At 34.9% G+C, this 9,405-nt stretch overlaps 1 protein-coding gene across 1 annotated transcript in view; it reads left to right on the top strand.

Moving 5' to 3' along the window:
* The first annotated feature begins 854 nt into the window (after positions 1–854).
* LOC129231267 (B-box type zinc finger protein ncl-1-like) overlaps positions 855–9,405 on the top strand; it is a 74,358-nt gene continuing 65,807 nt past the window's right edge. Inside the window, exon 1 of the mRNA XM_054865549.1 lies at positions 855–911. The gene's annotated coding sequence lies outside the window, so the exon portion shown is untranslated. The remainder of the gene's footprint in view (positions 912–9,405) is intronic.

Genomic DNA, 9,405 nt, shown 5'->3' with positions numbered 1-9,405 from the left:
TGATCGAATGATATAGCATCTGTTTCACATATTTGAGACGGTGGGTTCGACTCCCACTCTCACCCTCGCTCCGGTTGTACTTTCCCTTCTTTGTGCTGTAAATGCTTTCATGTGTTGTTTATGTGTTCTGTACTATAGGAACACAAAATATCATATGTAAGGGAGGCGAAACATTTAGATTTTAGTCCTCATCAAAAACAAACTGTTCAATAAGCACCTAGGAGAACAAGAAGAAAAGCGCAATTTTTGATGATCAGTCGCAATGTGTTGTTATTTTTATTTTTTGATTTTTAACATCAATGAAATTAAAAATAATGAGTATTTTAATCAGTGCGTCGCCCCTAGAGGTGTTACCGCCCTGGGTAAATCCTCTCCAGGCCCTCTCTTCAACCAGATCTGACTTTCAAATAGCTGTGACATGTGATGACATTTCTGAAAAGTGAAGACTACAATCAGGGCCCGACAAAGCCCGGACGACTAAAGAAAGCACCTCTTCGACTAGTTCCTTCTGAAAAATAATTTGTCAGAAGCTTGCACTGAATTTTCCCATAAACTCTGAGGAATAATTCGTCTGGCGCCTAACATTTTTTCCTGACTCCTAAGATTTTACAACTTTTGTTAGTCTCTTCGTGTATTGCCCTTTCCTGGAAAACTTCTAGATGACGGGTCTGGTAAACCCCCTACATGGAAAATGTCTCGCTCGACAAGCGATTTGAAGTGGATAGTTGCCAGATTGGCGGCGAGGTGTGTCGCCAAGGGAGAGAACCAGTGGCAACCTCCTGCCTTTGTGTGGTGCGTCCGGAGGAAAGGAACAAAGGCGTCCGCCCGTATTATAAAGCGGAAGAGGGCTTCCAGGCTGCGTCATTTGTACCCGCGCACGAGGATATCCATGGCTCAGACACTGCAGCCAGGTAAGCCCCTCTCACTCATTTTCCAACCGTTTCTCTCATTCTGTGTGCTCATTATTTCATTTATCAGTTTCAAATGATCGCGCGGAGAAAGTTGTTGTCATTCTGATAGAGAAGCGAGGATTTCTACTCCACTAGCTCCGTCTGAAACAGAGCTTGTGTAGTTGACGCGCGATTTTACGAACTCGAAGAGACCACGAAAAATCGAAATAGCTTTGTTCAATGAAATAACATTTTGGGACTGGGAAGATGTTCGTAAAATCGTGAGTGTTCGGAAATTAGAGGTTCGTAAAATCGAGCGTCAACTCAAATTCATCGTAGGGAAAGGGGATGATGGTGGACTAGCCTTTGTTCCGTACTTGGGGGGAGGAAAAATAAATAGATTCGAACAAACATGTGTTTTGAGTTTTAACGTTTGACAATCATAGTTAACAGTCATTTCAAGCTTTCAGAAAAGAAAAATCAGGCGGATGTTAGGGTTACCCCCCCCCCCTCTCCCCTCAAGAACCAAGGTTGCGCTCAAGCCGGTTATTGGGGGGGGGGGCAGTAGTAAACAATCAGATCATAGTAAACAGTCATTTCAAGTTTTGAGAAAAGAAATATCAGGCGGATATTACGTCACCCCCCCCCCCAGAGCCAAGGTTACACTCAAGCCCGCTATTAAGGGGGGGGGGTAATCCCCCTCCCAGATTTTAGAAACAAATTGCAAACATACATTTGTGTATGTATTTTATTGTCTTTTAGTTTTGAATGTAGACCCTGGTTGCACTGGCGCTAACAATTGTGTGATGAAATTGTATTAATGGTACATCTCATAAATTTTCTCTTTTGTTATATAACATACAACATTAAGAGATACATGCAATAAACCGATACATATACGTTATTGTGAAAGCCTGAAATTGCTGTGTATGTCAAAATTGACTAGTTAATGTGAAAAAACAACAAAATAGTCTGCCTTTTGCTAATGTATTTCTTCTGAGGTTGTTGACATTCACTGGCGAATGTCCACATTAACTAGATTTCGGTCTTTCATAGTAGCATAATATACTGTTAAAAAAAAAATATAGGGCTAACTTGAACAAACTTTTAGTCTTCAACATTAAAATTTGTTGAAGTTTGCTTTCTTGATCAACGAAATAATGACATTAAAATCTATTATTTTTTAAAAACATTTTTTTTTTTGTAAATTTTCATTGTTTAGTATGATCATATTCGTTAAACTTTAGGATAAAGTTTTTAGTTGAAGTTTCGCAGCTAATTTTCCTTTATTATACCATTAATCTTTATAAATAATATTGTGTTGAATTACTTAAAGTAGATTTATTTCTTAAGTTGATGCTTAACTTTTAAATGCGTTTTTTTTTTAGAAATATCACGGACAAAATCGATCCAAACTTGCGAAGTCACAATAAAATGTTACGCTCATTGAAGAATATGATATTAAATGTTTTAAAGAATCGACTATATGTCAGTAAGAAAAACAACCTTACAAATTCACAAACTGTTGTTAGTTTCAAAATTTGCTCATTGATAACGTTGTTTCTTCTGACTGGCACAGAGGAATTTATTCATTTCTTTTCTTGTATTTACTAAGTTATTACAATTATTATGCCTCTATCATGAATCTCTTGCCAATTTGTTGTTTTTCCACTACACTTTCCTTCCTTTACGTTTTGTAATAATCGATAATAGTAATAGTCTAACTTCGATATCGCATTTCATTTAGTTCATCACCTACTTATTTAACAACATATTTAGTTAAATTTTCACAACGTATCCTTTAATGATTTGACGACAATCATTAATGCACCATGAGCTTTGATGAAAATTTCTTCTTGCAAATAGTCTGAAATAAATGTTGGAACATCAAATACAGTACAACCTCAATTAACCGATCTTCGATTAACCGAGCCGATAATTTTAGGCAGTAGACTTCTTTAAAAAAATAAAGTAAATTAAATAAAGTGATAAATGTTCAATTTGAATTTAAAAATAGTTACTGGAATTTTTTTTAATGCATCTTTCAGTATTTATTTTGTCATTGAAAAAAAATTCAGTTGATTTTTTAAAACATACTTCAAGTTATTTTCTATTTTAGATTTAATTTTAAAACATTATTTTTATACGTTAATTTTCATCTTTAAAAAATATGCTATTGTATTTTTTAATTAATTTTAAGAAATGACAACCCTTTAGTTTTTATACGAAGTTTCTAATAATCGAGATTTCCGACATCCAAGACTCGAGCGAGTGGTCCCAATCAACTCGGATAATCAATTTTCTATAGTTCAAAAAAAATTTGAGTTGTTAAAATCTGAAAAAAAAATGTGATTTGTCACTTTGATTACATTGTTTGTACACCACCATGCACTAAACTGACTTAGTGCTAGTTTTCTGGCAAGAAAGAGATTAAAAATTTATTATTCAGAGTTTTTGAGAGGAGCCGCTATAGTCGACGGTAAGCAATATGTTTTCATTTTTCGAGATTTTTTTTTTTTTTTGCATTTTTCCGCACACTGAACAGCTAATTTGGGCTGTCCATATATAAATGATGTCATACCTTTTTTCAACGGTTTTGAGCCCTCTCCTTCCTTTGTCACAAAGTCACACTTCACCGTATCCCGGGGGGAGAGGGGCTTATTCACATGTCACGCTATTTTTTCATAAACATATTCTTACGAAAACAGCATGATGTCACACTTATTATTGCCCCCTTCCCCCTTGTCACAATTTCACCCCCCCCCCCACACACACATCAAAGCGTGACGTCATTTATGGACAACTCCTTTCAGGTAAAGCTTGACCACGGAGAGATGGCAGATGACCTTGAAGCAAAAACATCATTTGTATTATTTGTAATAGGTTCTTTCATATTATTTTGCAACAGATAGGATAAGCGAGAATGCGCCTTTTGCGACTCGGCGCTTTCTGGCCGATCTTACCTATTACAAAACGATGCAAATGATGTATTCTCTTCAAGGTCATCCGCTATCTCTCCGAGATTAAGCTTTGGTTTTGTTTGGGTTAATTCAAAACAAAACGTTTTATATTGTAATTGTGCTTGACAGTTTTGACGTGTTCAGGCTGATTAAAACTCGAAACTCATAGGGGGCTCGTACTAGAGGGAAGGGGGGGGGGGCAGCTGCCCCCTCACTAAAGAAACTTGCCCACTAATTTTTTAGATGAAAAAAATGATGATCGATTGAAAAGTGATTTGTTACAGGGTGGATTGATTTATTTCACGAAAATAAAAACTGAAGATAACTATTGAATAGACTTTTTTCATGTTATTTCAAAAGAATGGACTTTTGAATTGGAAGGGAGAAGAAACCGGGGTGGCCATCCGTTCTTATTTTGAAGCCATATTTCACATATTTTAGAAGTCATTTAATCAGTGTTGTTAAAATCTAATTATTAAACCCAATTTCACAGAAAAAAAATTTAAAAAAAAAATCAGCTTCAGGGGCGCCGCCACCTACCCCCCCCCCCCCCATTTTTTTGTGTACCTCCCGCCTGTGTCTAAACTAACGTTTTCAACCTGTTTTGGCCCACTGATCGAATAAAATTTTGCCAACCGGTATCGTTGTGAGTTTATCTTTTCCTTAAAAGAAAGCTTTACCACGTATCAGCTAACTGTTTGGGTTAATTGTAGCATTTTATTATTATTTACTAAAAATAATGCTTTTTTAAGTAATCTTTATTGCGATTGTTTTATACAAGTAAAAAAAAACGTTCTTTAGACCAGCCAGTGAATGAACAAGCGCACTTTCATTTTTAAATTTTCATAACGTCGTTAATCCTCGCATTTGGAACATGATAGTTAAACAATGATAGTTTAAGGTATCCGACTACGTTGATCATGTAAATGATGAAATATTTTTTGATTTATATCTTTTTTACCGAAAAAAGGTGACACATTTTTGAGAAATTTCTGGATGAAGTCACGTAATTTGTCATAAACCTACGAATTCTTGAAATATTTCTTAACCTGCGGTCTGTTTCATGTGTAATATTTATACATGTGAAAAAATCTAAGCAAATTGTTTATAGCTAGTTAATTTTTATTGATACAGTGTTTCTCCTAACTGGTAATTTTCAGTCATTTTTGCCAAAAAATCACCCATTTAAAAAAAGTTATTGATATTATGGTTTATTTTTAAGCAAAATACATGTTTTAAGATCATTCTGCTTCTAAAAAAACATTAATATTATTTCATAATAGTGTTTTTAAAAAAAAACTGCTCCGAACCTAGTCGGATACCTTAATTAATGAAAGTATTTAAAATTGGGAGAACTTTTACGGTTCTGCGTCAGCCTTTTTTTTATGAGTGGGGGGGGGGCGCCAACCCAGTTTATGACCCCCCACCCCAAACTAGAGGACTGACACAGCATTACCTAGGTGAGGTTTCTTTCGCAAATGTAAACTGTTTAATAAATAATTAATAATTTCGTAAAATGATATTAATATGAGTCATGGTCCCATAACACACACCCAGGATCCGGGCTGGAGAAGGGGGGGGGGAGGATTCCTGATCTGAACAGCGTATGGGCGAGACATAAATGTTGACTGGTACCCCGGTAGCACAATTTCATTCAGCAGTCTGCGACGCAAATTGAAAATCCAAAAAATAGTGTGCAAGATAAATCGGCATTAGATCAATCGTAAAACCGAAAGGAGCACAGAGAAATCCATGAAAATAAGGTGCTCTATTAAAAATTTACATGTACATGCCTCCTGTGGATAACATCCCAGAAAGTACGATACAAATCTTCATTTAGGTTCGCTAAAAATTTTATTATTTTTTCTCAAAAAAATTTAAGTTTATTTTCGTCCATAACTAAGAAATAGTCCGCAGTCTTTTTCTAAGAATCTGCGACGTACATTGCAGCGTCACGCTGTTTCTGCTATGGGCTTGTAACTATATCTAATTTGTTTATTTTTCATTTTAAATGGTAAAGAATAAAGTGATTTAAAAGATTCTTCACATTTACATCTAAATACATAAATATAACGTTCCTTCAAGAAATATCATTAGAAATAATGTTTTCCGCAGATTTTTTTTCTTCTGTAGTATTTTCTATTTTAAGCTGATTAACTCAAAGCAAGTTATATTTTATCTATTTTCTTCGAAAGTAATTGAATTTAGAACGGCAGTGGAGCTTAGCGAAGTTTCTGTCGTTCAGGGATCTATTTTATTCACCGGCACTGCCATGTGGGTGGGCATTCCTTTGAATGCAAGTGGCTCCAAACCTTCCGAAACGTAAACAGCAACTGGTCTAAAATTGCCGATTTTTTTTTGCATAAAAGAAACAAGCGATTGTTACGATTTTAATGACTTCCATTCAAAACAAAGATTGACGGTACCCTATTATTACGTGCGAAATAAAATCTCTTTAAGCGAAAAGAAGAAATAATCATGCAATTTGAAAGGAAATTCCAGACCAGACTTTTCAAGTAAACGTCTGAATTTCGTGACTCCCCCTTTCATTTTCCCAATTATTTCCTTTTTATTCTTAAGGAATTATTTCTTAGCTCAGCCTATAGGCGCCACATTTGTGAATCTGCCTCTGTGCTTAACTCCAGACTAAATAACTCGTCATTACTTTCTAGTGGAGCCATAAAACCAGATTTTTGCTTAAAAATAAAATAGTTCAAAATTGTAGGACTTCATCATTAGTGTTGTGAGGTTGGTGCGCTGATGTTGTCCGAACCAAACGAACAAATCTAGAACATTTGCAAAGTGGTCTCTTTCCCCCCCCCCCCCCCTTTGAGATATTTGTTATTTAAGGAGTTTTTTCTGCTCTTTGTTAGTAAGTTATGGAGGAGCGAAGTTATGAAAGTGAATAACAATTTTAAGTTGTCGGATAAGGTTTCTCTTCAAAATAAAATAAGTCTTTTATGATTAGCACCTAATTATACAATTAATATTAATCCCAGTAACCTTTTTTTTTTGCATTATTTGAACTGCTAGTTTCTATGCTTTAGTAGCAATTAAAAAAAAAAAACTTTTTTTTTCTGTACCTTTTTTTTTTTTTTTGGCATGCAAAAATGGGGCGACAAGAAAAGAGGTTGACGACTAATTAATGTTTCTACTAGCCTTTGACGACAAGAAAAATTTTCCGCTCTTAATCTTTATCACCTGACCAGGCAATTTTGTTTTAAAATTTGTGTTTTCGGATTGATTAAGGAGATACATCTTGAATAGTTAAGTGAGATAAACTCTAGGAAGAAAATCAAAAGTAAGATTTCTAGTATTCAAGAGGACTTCTAGGATTTAAGTTATAAATTGATTTAAAGCGGTTTTTTTTTAATCATTTGATTCTCAACTCACTGATTGTAAATCAATTGACTTGAATTCTTGACACCAAGATTAAAACTATAAGTAAAACACCATGGTTAATTTACGACATAATCCATTTGCTAGTTCTATCATAAGTTAAAGCTGCATTTTCTTTTGAATCTCTTTGGATTCTTTGTTAAAAATAAGGATGCACCGCATATTGATTTTACCGGATATCGGGAGTTTCTTTGTCTACCGGACTCGGATATCCGGCTCCACAGACAACAGTTGCTTTCAATTACCTAACATGCTCAGTTATTTTTATGAAATGCTACTTCTAAACAATAAATCAAACTTGTTTCACACATTATTTCTCACACATTCTTCATAAATTTAAATGTGTTTAATATGTTTTTAAACATATTAAACACATTTAAATTTTTAAAACCTCTATATTTAATGTATAGTGTACCGGAGTAATGCTGCATTAAAAAGGAAACACGAAAATGCTGTTTTATTTTTAGACTTTTCCCAAGAGAACTTTAGTTCAAAAAAAATTTCTGTACATACCTATTTAGCTTAAGTTTTGGAGCTTTTCTGTTTCACGGATCATTCAAATAAGTTATGTGTACAATACTCGCTTAAAATATTTTATTGATATTCTATCCATATCCATGTTTAGTTGATTTTCACAAAAAAATCTGAACTTAGTTAAATTGTTTAAAATAAATAAATTAATTAATAATTACTATTCCAGCTCGCTTACAATATTCCCCCCCCCCCCTCAAACAGGGTTTTGTGACTGCTTCGTTATTCGTTTGGGGCTGTCCAGGGATGATCTCATTATTTTTTCAAACTTCGTACTACTTACCTTGAGCTTGTACTAATTTTCATGAGTTATGTGTAAGTATCCTCAAACCAAGTAAGCATTCCCTCCCTTTTCAATAGGATTTTCTTCAGATATAAATACTGAATATCTACTGCCCCCCCCCCCCCCCCCACGGTACAAACAGTAAAAAGGAGCTTATATTTGTGGAAAGAAGTAAAGATTTATGAATAAAATAAAAACTAAAAACGCCCGCGTCAAAGCTGCATACAAACAATCAAAGTCATGTTGCACTCAAACGCAATATGACTTAGAAAATTACCAATTTTTCTATTTCGCATTGTATTAAAGTGTAAAAAAAAAAATGAGCGGAAACATTTTTTTTTTTTTAAATTATTATACCCCATTAAATCCCTATTGAAAATGGATCAAATCAAATATAAAATGTTTCTGTTCTAATGATTCGGACCCCACTCTAAGCTTTAGGTCCTCCAGCGATCAGTAGGCAAGTGGCAGGCGCCTAATTTACAATTTTTTGGACGGGTGAGGGCAAAGGATTATGTAACAGGTTTAATATTACTAAATGCATATTATATCGAAAAAAAGCGAAAACCATGCCCGCACATATTGTTGCCTCAGAGCAACAGTAAGACATCTTAGCCTCAAAATAACAGTAAGATATCCTACTGTTCCTCTCAGACGACGATATGCAAATGGATCGACTTATCTAAGCAATTCCTCTTCCTGACCTCCCTGAATGATGGGTTTGTCCGTAGGGGCACTTCGGGCTCTGAGATCGTTTAGGAAAATTTTTGTGAACAAGGTGGTTAGTAGTTTCTTTGTGCTACGAAAAGATGGCGGATGAACTGGAACAGAAAACTTCATTTTGTAGTTGGTAGGACCAGCGAGAACGCGCAAGCAGTAAAAACTTTACTGCTTACGCGTTCTTACTAATCCTACCTATAAAAAGATGAAATGTTCTGCTTCCGCTTAAAGTTCTTCCACCATTACAATCATAGAGATAGTCTCGGATCTCGGTAACCCTGCAGAATCTAGAAAACTCGGAACCACTTTGGCAGGAAGAAAAAGCTTCGCGCGAAAAACCTTACCCGGCTTTTTGTACTACTAACTCTGTCACTTTTCACACTAGGACTTTTAAGTAGGCCGAGTTTTCGAAACCGCAGATGTTAAAGAATTTTTTATGCAACATTTCATCAATTTAAGCATCATAGTGGTTTTTTAACGGCAATATTGAATTTAAGCATGACATTTAAGTTTAAGTGAAGGCATTTGAATTAGATCAACGACTTTTAGCGATGATTTGCGATGTTTATATTCAGTAACTCACATTATATTGCGTCTCATTTAATCGCTCATTCGGACATAT

Source organism: Uloborus diversus, chromosome 10 (assembly GCF_026930045.1).
Source record: "Uloborus diversus isolate 005 chromosome 10, Udiv.v.3.1, whole genome shotgun sequence".
Lineage (NCBI taxonomy): Eukaryota > Metazoa > Arthropoda > Arachnida > Araneae > Uloboridae > Uloborus > Uloborus diversus.
The sequence above is the reverse complement of the archived record's forward strand: the minus strand, read 5'-3'. Positions and strand labels throughout refer to the sequence as shown.